The 15,298-nt window shown below is 40.1% G+C and overlaps 1 protein-coding gene across 1 annotated transcript in view; it reads right to left on the reverse strand.

The window, feature by feature from the left end:
* The window catches only part of AKT3 (AKT serine/threonine kinase 3), a 232,442-nt gene extending 219,034 nt beyond the window's left edge, over positions 1-13,408 (reverse strand). Inside the window, exons 1-2 of the mRNA XM_084828246.1 lie at positions 13,277-13,408; positions 12,949-13,122 (exon numbers count right to left, since the gene is read on the reverse strand). The gene's annotated coding sequence lies outside the window, so the exon portion shown is untranslated. The remainder of the gene's footprint in view (positions 1-12,948; positions 13,123-13,276) is intronic.
* Positions 13,409-15,298: the final 1,890 nt, after the last annotated feature.

Below are 15,298 nucleotides of genomic sequence, written 5' to 3' on the forward strand. Positions count from 1 at the left end.
AGACAAAACGGTGCTTTAGCTTTGTCATTGATTTCGACAATAAGCTAAGCTCACTGATGAATGTACTTACAAATGTTAAGGAAATCACTATATCCATTTCAGTTGGGCTTCAGGCCTGGGCATGGGACAGAAACGGCCTTGGTCACCTTGGTGGATGATATTAGGAGGGCTTTGGATAGGGGTGAATGCTCCTCCTTGTTCTCCTCGACCTCTCAGCGGCTTTTGATACCGTTTACCATGGTATCCTCCTGGACCACCTGGAAGGGTTGGGCACTGGAGATACCGTATTGCGGTGGTTCCGGTCCTTCCTCTCCGGCAGGTACCAGAGGGTAGCACTGGGAGAGGAGGTTTCAGACCCGTGGCCGCTCACTTGTGGGGTGCCACAGGGTTCCATCCTCTCCCCAATGCTATTTAACATCTATGTGAAGCTGCTGGCGGCTATCATCAAGAAGTTTGGGGTGCGGTGTCATCAATATGCGGATGACATGCAGCTCTACCTCTTGTTCAAATCTTCATCAAGGTTGGCCGTAGAATCCCTGTCCAAATGTCTGGAGACGGTGAGTGGCTGGATGAGGAGGAATAAGCTGAAGCTGAACCCTAACAAGACTGAGGTACTTCTGGTGGGAGACAAAAGGAGGTTGGGGGATGTTGACCCAGTGTTGAATGGGGTACAGCTACCCTTGAAAGACCAGGTCCGCAGCCTGGGGGTCATTTTAGACTCCCAGCTGTCCATGGAGGCTCAGGTGTCAGCTGTGAGCCAGAGAGCACTGTACCAACTCCATCTGATACGGCGGCTGTGCCCCTTCCTTCCCGACCATCTGCTCCCATCGGTAGTACATGCCCTGGTCTCCTTTCGTTTAGACTACTGTAATGCACTCTACATGGGGTTACCCTTGAAGACGGTTCGGAAGCTGCAGCGGGTACAGAACGCGGCGGCTTGCCTGATTAAAGGCAGCCGCTGGCATGATCACACCACTCTAGTGCTGAAGGAGTTGCACTGGTTACCAGTTGTTTTCCGGGCCAAAATCAAGGTGTTGGTTTTGACCTTTAACATCCTATAGGTTCCGGCCCAGCTTCTCTAGGAGCGCCTCCAGCAACACCAGACAGGCCGCTCAACAAGATCAGTCTTGGATGCCCTTCTCTCTTTCCCATCAGCCAGGATAGCTAGGCTGGTGAGGACAAGGGAGAGGGCCTTCTCTGTGTGGGCCCCCACTCTGTGGATCTCCCTCCCTAAGGAACTCCGCCATGCCCCCTCTTTAATGAGCTTCCGCCACGCGTTGAAAACCTGGTTGTTCAGGCAGGCATTTGGGGTGGGCTAGGGAATTTTTAGAAAATTATGTTTTAATGTGTAATTTTATTGTTTTTAAACTGTTTGTATTATTGTACATTGCCCAGAGTGGCTGGATGACCAGCCAGATGGGCAATTAAGAAATCAAACAAACAAACACATACTATGAGTTGGATTCAGATATAGTCATACTTAAAAGTAGACCCACGTAAATCAGTGGGGCTTAAGTTAGTCATGGCTTATGGTAGAGTTGTCCTATGATGCTACAATTGTGGGTGGGGAGTAAGCACAGTTAAATTTATGTTTGTTTATGAGATACCTTTAGACCCAATTGTTGTATTATTAGGATATGTGAAAGAGGTAGTGTCGTTATATAAACATCAGGAGTTAGCTTGGAATTTATTTACAGCAGAAAAAATATTAATAACCACCAGATAAAGAAATAACAAGGTACCCACTGTTAAAAGCTAGTTATTGAAAGTATGGGAAACAGTTTGACATGACTGATTTCAATGAGTTTAGACTTATAACAGGGCCTTTGGCGTAGTAGCACCCAAGTTGTGGAACTCCCTCCCCAGGGAGGTTAGGCTAGCATCTTCCTCAATATCCTTTAGATGGCTAGTGAAGACAAAATTGTTCCCACAAGCTTTTAACAGTTGATGCTGCTCTGTTTTTATTCCACAGTTTTAAATATGTTTTCATATTTTAATCTTTGTATTTTTATTGTACATCACCTTGAACACTCATTGAGTAGAGGGGCAATCCAAAATATTCTAAAAATAAATTAAAGAAAGAAATAGGGCATTAATTTTGAAGGAATCCAATAAAAACAATTGTCATCTAGAATTTATAATTCATTATTAATTATAGATGATTAAAGGGTAACTAATTTATGAATTCTTTGGAAACAATGACTGAAAACGAGCAAGGAACAACTCAACAGACAAGGAACAAATCAGCGTCGGCACTATCAAGAAGGAAATGGAAATTTTATGGTAGAGTTGTCCTAGAATAGTACAATTGGTGGGGGGCGGGGGGGAGCACAATTCAATTTATGTTAAGTTATGAGATACCTTTAGACCCAATTGTTAGATTATTAGGATCTGTGGAAGAGGTACTGTCAGCTTGGAATTTATTTACAGCAGCAATATTAACAGCCACCAAATGAGGAAATAATGAGTTACTCAATGTTAATTTACTTTTAAATTATTTAATTCAAATAATTAATTTAATTAAATAATTAATTTAATTTACTGATTGTTAGTTCCAGCTCTTTGCATTCTTTCTCTTTGCTACTGCCTTTAGCTTGCTGTAAATGTGTTTTAATGACAGATTATCGTTTTATGTTTTTTATATTGGGTAAACCATTCTGAGCAACTTCTTTCTTGGAGGGGAAACGTGGTGTACAAATTCCTGTATGAAAAAAACCAGTATTTCCAGTAAGTCCCCAAAAGTTACTAGCCACGTGGTAGTCATGTGTAGTCTAAAAGAAAAACACACACATATGCACACACAATTTTATAAAGCTTCCTTGACAAAGCTAAGTTGCTACTTACAAACTTGTTTTACACTGTCATCAATTTTCAACAAAATGTGTTTGCTCTAAATGTGCCTTGAGTATACTTGCTCCTGTCGTATATATACTTATTCTCAGCTTTAATTAATGCTTTTTTAAAAAGATGTAATCTTCCGCACTTCAGTTAAACCAAGTTTGGTTAATTGTGTAAAGATCAGTCATTTCCTGTGTGTTTAATTCTGTACTTATACATCTGTAATATGGGATTGTGATTTAGTTTAGTATATGCATTATTTTATGAATGCTTTATTTTTTAGTTTGTGAACTGCTTTTGAAATGACTTTTCAATGGGTTTTCAAGAAAAAATTCCAGTGCTAATTACGTTAATTTGCATAGGGTCATTTGCATAGGAAAAATTTTCAGTTTGCAGTGGAAAATATTCTGATGCCCTAGACCAGGGGTGGGCAACTTGTGACCCTTCAAAAGTTTTGGCTTACAACTCACATCATTCCTCACCACTGGCTAAGCTGACTAGAGCTGTTGGAAGCCATAGGCCAAAACATCTGGAGGGCCACAAATTGCCCACCCGTGGCCTAGAGTGATCTAATTTAGCATGTTGATTTTACTCATATTTAATAAACAGAGCTAAAAAAAAAATACTCCGTGTTAATATTTTGCCCCAATATAATACAAATATTTGTCATGAAATATCTGAGGAAAAATATTAAAGCACCCCTAATGTGATTGAAATGTTTTATTATGTAGAAATTTTTAGTAGAAAACCTGTAAAAATATAAAGATATTGGCATTTTTTACATTGTTTTACATTTTACATTGTTTACATGTAAGGAAAAAAACCCAAAGGTACTGAAAACGGTTGACACACTAATTAATTTTAGCAACCCAAAGTAATGTGTGTGATATGCTGACAATCACACATTTTTTTCCACAGAGTTCAAATCCCTTCCACTAAGGATGCTGGGGCACCTTCAGTTTTGCTGTCACTATTTTTAGTTCCATTTCACTCTGGGACATATATGTATTTCAGTTACATATATATATTCTCTTATGTATTTGCTAAGGATAATCAGCTGGAAAACATTAATTACAATTTTGAGACTGCCAAGCTTGCCTAATAATGTATTTGCAATTGGCATACATTCATTTTTATTAATGAATTTATGAAATGGAAAAAAAATCCATGGAAAAATAAAGCACTAGAAAATTTTCCAGAGAATTTTCTACCCCACATCACTATACCCCATACCTATAGAGAGGGTCGCTCTGCCCTCATGAGAAGATTTTGGGGGGATACAGAGTAGAGTATGGGCAGGAAATTTCCATCCACATCACTGGTTAATATGGAAAAGTGACATGTAAGTATCATTATATAAATACTTAAAATAGCATGATGCATTACATTATGGCTGTTGTGGTATTTATTTGATGGACTGATTTATATCTCACACAGTCCCAAAGGCTCTGAGTAGCATAGTTTCTCGATCCCAAAATAACACCCTGAACTGTTGTTTGGTGCAGATCCCAAGGAGTGATCTGTGTGTGAGAATCATGGCTGTTGCCTAATGTTAAAAAATCGAGTTAATTAAACGGCATATGATTAAGAAAATCTGCATATATTTGCATATGAATATGCAATAGCTTTGAAGGAAAAAATACATTCTTTGTAGATGATGTCTACACATATCAAAGTAGGCAACTTCTTAGAAGTGGCATTCCCCTTGGCATGAAGGAGAAGGGGCAATGCCTCTTCTAAGGTGGTATTTGCCATCCATAGATTTTGTAATATTTGCATTCAAAATAATTATCTCTCTTTTAAAACAGCTGTTGCTCGATTAATTAGGGACACACTTTAAATCAATCAAAAGGTTTTCGTTGTTGTTGTTAGTATTATTTATAAAGCCAGTACCATTTTACAAGATTGGTAAATATTCCAAGATATACAAATAGTAATGTGACTAGTGCTTCTACATATTAATTAATGTATCAAGGCTTTAAAAATACTTTCAGACTGTATAACTATTAATACTATATAACTATTAATATTAATACATACATTTATTTTTACCATATCTAATCTTTAAATCTCACTACTCCTTAATTCATCTTATATTTATCTATATCCAAATCATATTTCTAACTCAGAAACTCTAAAACAGGTTTCTAAGAGCACAATCTGAAGGGGTTGCCTCTCAATAGACACAGGGCTCCAAGATCAGAGACCCTTCTCTATTCCACACTCTGCCGACAGGAGCCAGACAGGATGGGAGGTGGGTGGAGATGAAAATGCCTCCTGTTCCTCCTTTTCTTTACATTTTCAGTTAATATGAGCCTCTTGGCTTGTCTAGCTGACCTACTTTGTTGTGGGCGAGGCAGGCGACAGAGAGGCTGTAGGATGTTTTTTTTTTTAAAGAGAATTCCTTAAAGGTCAAGGAGCATTCAGCGGCCATGTAACTTTTGTTGTTTAATAGAAACTCTTAAAGCTTACAAAATGTAAGCTTTATTAGAGAAAATGTAATGTTCCAAATGTGCTTAGCATATGAATTTTTGCTGCCTTTGCCAGCAGAACAATATTACTACCTAGCGGCATGAGATGAGAATCCTACTGCCCCTCATAGTAATGGCATGGATTCGTATTTCTTGAAGCGCTAGAAAGTCATCAACTGCAACCTGTCAAGCAAGGAAGTTCCCTCAGCAAGTCACCCCCTGACAATAGTTCTGCTCATCATCATCACTTTCCATCCAGCAAGACTGAAAGATTTCCCAAATCAAACTAGTGGGTGATCAGGGAGAGATCATCTTTCCCAAAGTATGGCTGACTGGTTACAGTTATTGAATATATTAATCAGAGATCCACATTTTCTGACTGGCCTTAGCAGCCATGCCAAAATTGTGGCTGCCAGGTCCTTGCCCCTTCCCTGGCTGATTTGATGTCTGTTCAGTCATAGTACTCCAGGTATTTCTGTCCAGAACAAGAATGAAGTGTTTGGCCCTAAACAGCCACATTCTTTGGCAATGCAGCAGACAAACAGCCCTCAACCTCCCAACCAAACATGGAAATGGAGGGGGTGGGGATCGCTGCACAACTGCCAGGACAATCTTTACCTCCCTCTGCAGCTCCAAGAATGTGGCAGCCCAGTCACCATGACAAAACAAAAATGTGGAAGCACACCCTTAATAGCTTCCTGCAAAAGCCATGATTTCTCCTCCTCCCTTATATATGTAACATGGCATCTTTTGATTATCTCTGCAAGTACTGTTATTTATCTCTGTAAGCACTCATTAGGGTAGTGATTCCATTCATATTTCGACTCAGAGAATAGTTACAAGAAACTGGCTTGCTACTAGATTATCTTCCAATGCCCTGTTCTGTCACATTTAGAGATGCACATTCTGTCAATTTATAGCAGGGATAGGGAACCTCCAGCCCACGATGAGGCAGATACAGCCCATGGGTGAAGGAGATATGGCCAACCAGCTTTTCCTCTAGCCCCCAAACTCTCTCCTAAAGCCCCACCCCAGACTGGGAAATCTGTTATCTCTGATCAGCAAATGATAGGAGTAGGGACTTATCAAACATGGTTTTTGTAGTGCTAAAGATGGAGCTCAGTCAGTAAGCAAGTAAGTAAATAAATAAATAAATAAATGCTCAAAGATTCTAGGCATTTTAGGGTATAAGCCTATGCATGGTTAGACTGAAGTAAGACCTACAACTGCCAGCCAGCCATGCTGTCTGGGGGATGCTGGGAGTTGTAGGATTTATTTTTCTCTAAACATGCATACCATTGCACCCTTAATCAGAGACCCAAATAACGTTTTCAGTTTTCTATGTCTTCATGATGGTATCACCATTACCTGTATTAGTGATATTAAAATTTTCAAGCTCTTGGATTTCCAGTGCGGAAGAGATGATACCCTCCAAGATGAGAGGATGCCAGTTACTGCAACTTGTGATTCATATGATGTTTGCCCATAGGGTTTAGAAAATGTGTGTCTATTGTTTGAATTTAAAATGATGGGTTCCATATATGTATATTGGGACAACTGTTCCTTGACCATCTCTGATGGCTGACAATAATGGTAATACATAAATAAAAAGTGTTTAAAAATGAATGGTTCCCACAGTACATACAACATCAAATATATTCAGAAGTTTAAAAATGTGTTGGGGCCAAAATGTCCCCATGCTGAGAATAAGACAAGCTTCCTACTACTTTTTTTTTTTTTTACACACACACACTAATAGACGTCTATAGGATATCGTTAATAGTAATGTAACTGGCTGTTAATGTTAGGATTAACTGAACATGAAGTTCCCAGAATTGTAGTGTTCAGCTACAAGAAAAATTTAATAACAACTCTGCAATAAATAAAGAATGTTTATGTCATTGGCAAAGTCTAATTTCAGTGAGCAACCTACTATTTTTTTATGGAGAGAGCTCTAAAAGTTTTGCCCACCTTCAAAATTTCTGGCTTTATTTCCAAAAGTTGATATACCAATTTTATTCAGACTTTTTGAAATGATATATAAAAGCACAAAAAACTTGTATGCAAGCAAAATAGTAATCTATATAACTATTTCCAAGGCCAAACCAGATTTATATATTCTTTAGGACACTTACTATGATCACAGAAAGATTAATGAGTTATTAAATTAAAGTACAGATCATGTAGTTTTGCAGGACAAATAGCATTCTTTCCAGTTAAACCCCCCTCCCCCAATCATACAAACTCAACAAAAGAATAAAATCTGCCTCCTACTGGCTAGAATACAGCATTACCCATAATAGAATAACAAGAGACAAACGAGACAGCTATTTATGCCTCTACAACTTCTGTAAATGTGTTATAAAAGCAATTTTGACCACTATTTCTGTATGACTAATCAGGCAATCAACATGGTCAACAAGTGTTACATCCCATATCTTGCAACCAAATTTTAAAAGGAACTACCTCATAACAATTTCCATGATCCAACAGCATTATTTCAGTTCTGCCTCTTGCTGCACAGACTAGTTCTTCTACATCTGTCTAAATCTGACAGAAGTATTGACTCTCAGGACATGGAAAAATATAAAGCACTTCAGCTTCCAAATACAAAATAAAAAATAGAATAGAACACTATGATATCCACAAAAGTCTTAGAGATCAATGAGTACCTCAGAGACTTCTCAGAAAATTAAATGTGAGCCGAACAGTGCTTACTTGCCTGAAAGTGTCCTACTCACAATTTATATAAAAAGATATCGTCTTGAATCCTAACTTTCCTTCTGGGAACAGAACAGGGTGTATGTTCACAGAACAGAGCTTTCCTGCCTCCCCCTTCCCTCTTCAGCCTTCTGCACCCACTAAAAATCTGCCCCTGGGAGCTGGATGACCCTTTGGAATGGTATGAATTATGGAGCAATGGGCTACACATTTAGGGGAGAACTGGCAGAAATCACCCCCCTTACATAAATGGAGGAGCAACTGAAGTTCAAAGCCAATATGTTTATCCACTTCAACATCTTTTTGTATATGTCTTTCAGTGTTTAATTGTTTACAAGACTGCAAATATGAATTTCTCTATAACCATGAGGGATAAAACATGCTTTCTTTCTCTTTTGAGAAAACCAGAATTATGAGAATTTGGCATCTTTCAAAATTCAGATAATACTATCATAAAATGTTAGTATTTATTTTAAGACTAGTACCTTTAAGATGACACTTTCTGTACAGCCTGAAACAGTATCTTGTGAAGCCAGTGGAAAGACCAAAACATATATATTATTAATGACAGTTGAGCTTGATCTCTTCCTAAAGCATCTACTTATTTCAGGATCAGGATACACAAGTAATTTTATACATGTGACTAACAAGCACAATAGCAGTGTCCAGGGTACCTTTAACAAGCTCTTATATTGAGGCAGTAAGTGAACATCAATACCCAGCTCCAAAAGCACCATACTCAGGGATCTGCTTGAGGGAGAGGAGCTTTCTGAAATCTCCATCAGGCAGACTCCTAAGAATTTTTACTGGATTTTGAAGCACAACACAAAAAACAATCAGGATGTCATTAATACTCAGTTTCTCATAATCCAAGATGTGTTCATATGCCATATGAACAAATGCAAACAGTGTTCCTCCTGGAAGAATTTTTCAGGAAGATATATCTGATTTCTACAGAACTGATATGCTGTTCATGAACACAAAGAAAATTCTCCCACACTAACCTATAAGGACAATAATGTTAAGGCAAGTAAATTCACCTGCATTTCTTTCTTTGTCATGCATTGAAGAGCCCTGGAATAGGAAAAAAAGAATGCTGTTCTGAAACATTAGCTAAAAATGTTCAAGGAAAAGGGGTATAGTTTTCTTTTTAAAAAAGATTTCATTCCTCATTTTAACTCCAAAATATAAATTAAAACATGTTCAGAATTTGCTCAACTAAAATAACTATTCATGTGAACATATACTCTAGTCTCTTGCCAATGGAAACTTTCTCTCCCCCACTTCTACGTCAATAATACCACTAGAAAAGTATGCAAAATGTTTTTTTTAAGTTTCAAATTCATAGCTGTACTTTCTCCATTCTGTTAACTGTACATAACAACAAGTTGTATCCAATGGTTTAATTCCACTAGCACAAATGACAGTCTAATAGTGGAAACCAAGTTCCAAACTATGCACAAGAGAATCCAACTAAAGTTCCACTTGCGCAATTGGTTGTGCAAGCACTTGTATATCTTAGATTTACAAAGTGGAGCACTAGCACTTGCGCAACAGAAAAGGGTAGTGGAGCTCCACTAGCGCAGCAATTTCTTCTGCTAATGGTACAGTGGATTTAGGCTAATGAAGAGATACGCAGTAAGTCTTAATGAACGCAGTATGGCTTCTCTCAAAGTAAGTATGCACAGAACATACTTGTTAGAAAGTTCTAATAAGTTCTGTATATGGTGAAATATAATGGTTTTAGAGCACGTCAAAGTCTTAGAAAATCCAAGAAGTTTAGGTTTTCATATAAGGCAAAAGACATGATAGCAGTCTTTCATGTAAAACAACCACAATAAAAGCAGATGTTTCCAAGACATAACAAGAGTCTCTAAATTTGATATGACAAAACAATAACCTTCTAGCAGACCAATCTTTTAAAAAATCTAACATGTATTCTAATATGACTTCCTACTTTCCTGTCTGAGTTATTAAGATCTATTTAGATCCTCATCTCACAAAAGTATCTTTACTTATAAGACTTTTTAGTTTAAGGCAATACAGTCCTATGCATGTTCACTCATAAGTAAGCCCCACTGTGTCCTGTAGGGCTTAATTCTGGGAAAGTGTGCATAAGATTGCAGTCTAAGGAACTTATTCCTGCAGTAAGTGTTTTTAGGACTACAGCTCACTCCTAATTACACTTATTTCAATGGGAGATGAACTTCACAGTAACAAATTCAGGATTGTTGCCTAAAAATGCAGACTATTATCACAGCTTGTTTACTTCAAAAGAAAAAAAGTATAACCCATCAGTTGATGATGTGGTTGTTATAGATTAAACAACCCAACAAAGTATAACAAAGTATAACAAAGTATAATTCTGCTCAAAATTTAAGGGATGTATTGACACTGGTTGTAAAAAAAGCTTTCAAAAGTTTACATCCCCATTTGCATGCAGCTATGGTTTTCACTACAGAAAACAATGTAGCCACATGTTACATCTGTAATCATATACACAACTATGTGAGAATAAATCTCTGTGAGCTCAGTGAGATTTACTCCTGAGCAAACGTGACTAGGAATGAGTTGCTAGCTTTTTTAAAAAAATAAAGTATTAATTTTACATTAATATCAAATTAACCAATACATTAGGCTCCAATTCTATGCACACTTTCTTGGGAGTAAGTCCTATTGAATTCAGTGATACTTTCTTCCAAGTAAACATGCATAAGACCAGATTGCATATCTGCTTCATTGTCAACAGAAAAAATATATTAAAGAATCAAACTGTCTTTGTACAGTTTGATAACAGCAAAGAACATTACATACTTTATAATATTAGTTTTCCATACAATTTGTAAAAGTCAAAATTATGGTAAAAGCAAACATTAAAACACTGGCCACAGGAAACAAAGAAAGAAAGAGCTCTGGTCAAAAACTTCTTCAGAGTTTATTAATTAAATATACATATACAGAACTTTTGACACAGTGGAGGTAATTCTATGTACTCTTCATTTGAACAGCCATGTTTGCCTCATCCAATCAAGACATACATACATTATAATTAGCAGCCCAATCCAATTAAAGATATTGGGGTCAATTTAAAACAGGAAAACAAACGGAACTACTAACAGAATCTTCTTAATGGGGTCCCTTAAAGAAAAGAAATATAGGTGTGTGTTTTTTCTGGAAAGCATATTTTCCTTAATGACTATTCTATACTGTATTATACAAGAATACACTTTGTACAAGGGAAAAAACCTGCAAAAGAACAGAATAGATTTATTTGGGAACTATTTAATAAAAAATTACAGTCCCATTAGCAAAGTTTCGCAAACATACACACAGAAGAGATATCTCTAAGTTCTCTGAAGTATTGTTGCAAATGATGTCAACTTCTAATAGAAATTGTTTGTAAATTAAATTTAGTCCTCAAATTTACTATGTTAAAAAGTGCTCTGCGTGCAGAAATGATACAGGTTTAATTCTGCCAGCTCTTAAGGATACTCAGTTACCTAATATTCAGATAGTTTATCTACTTCATGAGTTAAGATTCTGATGCTGAAATATAATAAAAGTCCCATTTAAAAGACTTAAGACATAGGCAACAAAAATCCCTCATAATATTTCATCAGATTCAGTCTGATAACATTATGATAGATCATTATGTACGGGTTTAAAAGCACCTGTAATTAAACTTCCATTGAAAAGTACCAAATAGTTTGGGTAGCAGCAAAAAGGAATTCAACATGCCCTTGTATCTACGTATTCATGGTACCAGAATGAAATTTAAAATGGTACTTTGGGTTTGGTTTAGAAATGGCCCATCAACTTCATACTACCAGGCATGGCCTTCTTCTCAATTATATTATGCATTAGTCTATGCAATTTCTTCAAATCACGGTCAGTACAAGCAAGAGATGGGAAAGTCACACCGTCTGAAAAGTAATCATGTATGCCAGTTTCAATACCTACAAAATAGCCACTATGGCTGTTTCAGCAAAATTGATGCACAGAAAGAGGCTAGTTTGTTTACTTGAAGCAGCATCACTTCAGCAATGCACTGCTACAAAGAGAATAGGCAGACTATCCTTTCCTATTTCTATTATTAGCACACAGACGTTTTAACGAGATGGTAAAACATTTATTGCTTATTAACTCATGCCATTTGCCATACATTTACCTCTAATCTATGAAAAGCCTATTAGACAGGGCGCGGGGGGGGGGGGGCGATGTGGACGTGTAGGATGGAAGCAGGGTGACCATAGAGCTGGGAAGGGGGAGGGATGTGGTGGCTGGATGTGTCTTGGGAGAGACAAGACGCCTATTGCGCCAGCCTCCAAAACATCATTTCAGATGTAAAGAAGCTACATTCCATATAAATAACTGCGTGTGTGCACGCGCGTGCGTTGTATGTTATGCCTCGTGGCCAAGCACACATCTTCTCTTCCCTCCCCCACCCCCGCTGTCTTTAATGTTACATAACCTCCCTGTCTCTACAGGAGCCTGACAGGCCCCGCCAAACACACACGCGCGCGCACACTCACACATTAGAGGAGTTATATTTTAAGCCTCGGTTGCCGTATGTGATGACTGAGGAGGGGGAGGAGCTGGGAAACCGCCGCCGCCGCCGCCACCTCCCTCTGTCAGCGCAAGACACTGGAGGGATCACTAGGCCAGAAATCCCCCCCCCCCGCCTAGGCTGCGGGGGGGGGGATGATGAGTGCCGGGCATTGGGAAGATCTGCCAAGCCGCAGATCTGAGGCATGCCCACCCTCCCTGCCGCCCTCCCTTCACCTCACGTGCCCCAAGAGCAGCCAGCGCCCAGCCAGCATCCCCCGCTGCCCATCCTTCCGCGCGCGCTCCCAACCCCCTCCCCTATTCCTCACAGACTGGCTGGTCCCAACTCCTCACTCGCCCGCTCGCGCTTTACCTGCAGCAAAGGCGAGGGCGGTTGATGCTGGCCGTTGGTCTGGAAGTGGCGGGAAGGCGGCGGCGGCTCCGGGCAGGGGGGCCCCACGATCCCTCCTCCCTTGTCCCCCCTGCCGGGTTCGGTCCTTCACGGCCGCGGTGTGCCTCAGCGCTCTTGCGAAGGTCCCGGCCCCGGCTGGCGGCACTCTGAGGAGACGCAGGAGGGGCGGTGGCTACATAGACAGCGGCTCTCCGCTATTCAGGGAGGCGCCCGCCAGGGCAGCTCGGCCGCAGCATCCGCGGAGTCAGGGCGGCGGCTGCTGGTGCCGGCTCAATTTACCCGGTGCCGCCCGGGGCCCAGCTTTCGGTTCGGCTCCCGCCGCCGCCGCCGCCTCTTCAGCCGCCTCCGCCAGGCTCGTTATTGACTTTCAGGAAAACTCCCGACGTCACTGGCTCCCCCCGAGTGTCTCCCCCTCCAAGGCGGCGGCGGCGGCGGCGGCGGCAGCATCGGCATCCCCCAGTTCTCGCGAGAAGCGCCAATGTGCGGAATGGAGCGGGGGGCTGCCAGACAGAGCAGGGAGGGAAAGGGCGGGGGCTGCCAGACAGAGCGAGCGAGGGGAGGGGGGAGGGAGACGGAGGTGAAGAGGATGAATGGGCGGGAGAGAGGCCGGCAGGAGCCGCCGAGGCTGGCTGACCAACCGACAGACGACTGTGGGGGGAGCTAAGGTGAAAGCGAGGGAGAGGGGCAGGACCCAGACAGCCTGCACGCGGGGGAAAGCTGCGGGGAGGGATGGCAGGAGGAGGAGGAGGGGGGGGTGAAAGTGAGAAGGCTGCACGCACCGCGGAAGGGACACTTCTGAGGGAAGGAAGGGGCCGGAGAATAAGCAGGGAGCCTCGCCCGCTATGGCATGCGGGCAGAGCAAGGCTGAAACGAAAACCTCCGTCCGGAGAGCTTCTGAGTATTGTTCCCAGACACGAATGGGAAACTGGTTTTAGTGCGTAGTTACAGCTATTCCATTAGCTTTATGCTGCTACTATGACCCATAAGTACAGAGGACAATGTCAGCCATCCTAGTATTTATAATAGCTTTATAACCCGCCTTATAACAAAGTTCTCAGGGCGGCATACAACAAGAAGTGCCGTGTTTCACCAAATACCACGAGGGATTTATGTGGGAACTGTCTGAGAGTAATATCTTATTCTTGTCCTGTTCACACTGGTAAAACCATGTACACTCACACATAGATGAGTATGTACTGTATTTCTCATGTCCTTTTTATTTGCTTTAAAACTTGATTCCCCACTTTCCGGGGCAAATTTGCTTAATCCAAATTTTTTTTATAAAAACAAGATATAAAAAATCAATACAGATACCAACCACAGTCCATGTTTCTTCTTTTTTTTCTAGACCAGCCAGAAGCAACTATCAAATACTACCTGACGGTAGTCAAATAAGTGTTCAGTGCTTTACTAAAGGGGTAGTATATCATAGCATTAAGTTACCTGTAAGAATTAAAAGTTGAGCTGAAGTAACAACAGGATCTTTAGCCTACCAGAGAACAGTCATAGTTACTGTTTGAGACCATGTAGGTGATGTAACATGCCTCTCTTTTGAGTTAAAACAAAGAATTACTCCAAACTAGATAGTTTATTCGGCTACTTCACTGTTATATTTGTTGTATATACAAATTAATTAATGATTAGTAGTAATCCAGTTCTGTTTTGCTTCCCAAGATCTTTTCCTTCTTCCATATATTCTTGTCTGAGTGAAGTGAAGCCTTTGGATGAACTAACCCATCATGCATTCTGATTGTTTATTTGTGACATAACTATTAAATATTGAGATAGTAACAAACATAATTCTTCATTTCAAGTTCAGATACCAGCACAAAGTCCGCATCCATTTCAAAGGATGGATGAAAATGCAAAATGTGTACAGTATCTTCCTTCAACACTGAGACCCTGGAATTAAATTTTACATGTTGTAGTTCGTTTGAGGCCATCAACGGCACTTAGTATTCCAGATCTATCATTGTGAGGGCAATATTCACCTATAAATCTGATTTTATTATTGTGAACTCCTTGAAAAATTATTATGGCTGAAAAACAGTACATAAATACTGTAAAATAGATAAATTAAGTAAATGTTTCAGTTTAAATACCAACTTGACCACCACACATTTTTGGAGATGTAAAATTACTCAGTGTGATGTATTCCTTGAAGACAGATATCAGAATACAAATTAGTCTGCATGCTCAGAACAGCAATGTTTCAATTTGAATACCAGCTTGATTGCCAGTCCATCGCACTCACCATCTCCTCTCCTTGTCTGGCCTTTGTGGTGCCAGCACCCCAAAAGGTAACTGGTGT

This window comes from Heloderma suspectum, chromosome 1, assembly GCF_057233095.1.
Source record: "Heloderma suspectum isolate Gila_16-S chromosome 1, 16-S_ref, whole genome shotgun sequence".
Taxonomy (NCBI): domain Eukaryota; kingdom Metazoa; phylum Chordata; class Lepidosauria; order Squamata; family Helodermatidae; genus Heloderma; species Heloderma suspectum.